Below are 233 nucleotides of genomic sequence, written 5' to 3'. Positions count from 1 at the left end.
GACGCCCCTACCAACGGCCCTTGCAGGAGTGAGGCCGAGAATAATCAGCAAATTATTATTCTATCAGGCTTTATTTATATTAGAAAGGACAGGAAGTCCTTTTATTCCGAGATACGTAATCAAACAATCGACAGAAAAACAGAGGACGAAATAAAGCATACGAAACGAAGGTTCGAGAGTTCGACCTTATGGACTGAACTACTACGAACCGCATCCAAACCTCAGAAGTTCTT

Source organism: Penaeus monodon, chromosome 15 (assembly GCF_015228065.2).
Source record: "Penaeus monodon isolate SGIC_2016 chromosome 15, NSTDA_Pmon_1, whole genome shotgun sequence".
Classification (NCBI taxonomy): domain Eukaryota; kingdom Metazoa; phylum Arthropoda; class Malacostraca; order Decapoda; family Penaeidae; genus Penaeus; species Penaeus monodon.
This window is presented reverse-complemented; position numbering follows the sequence as displayed.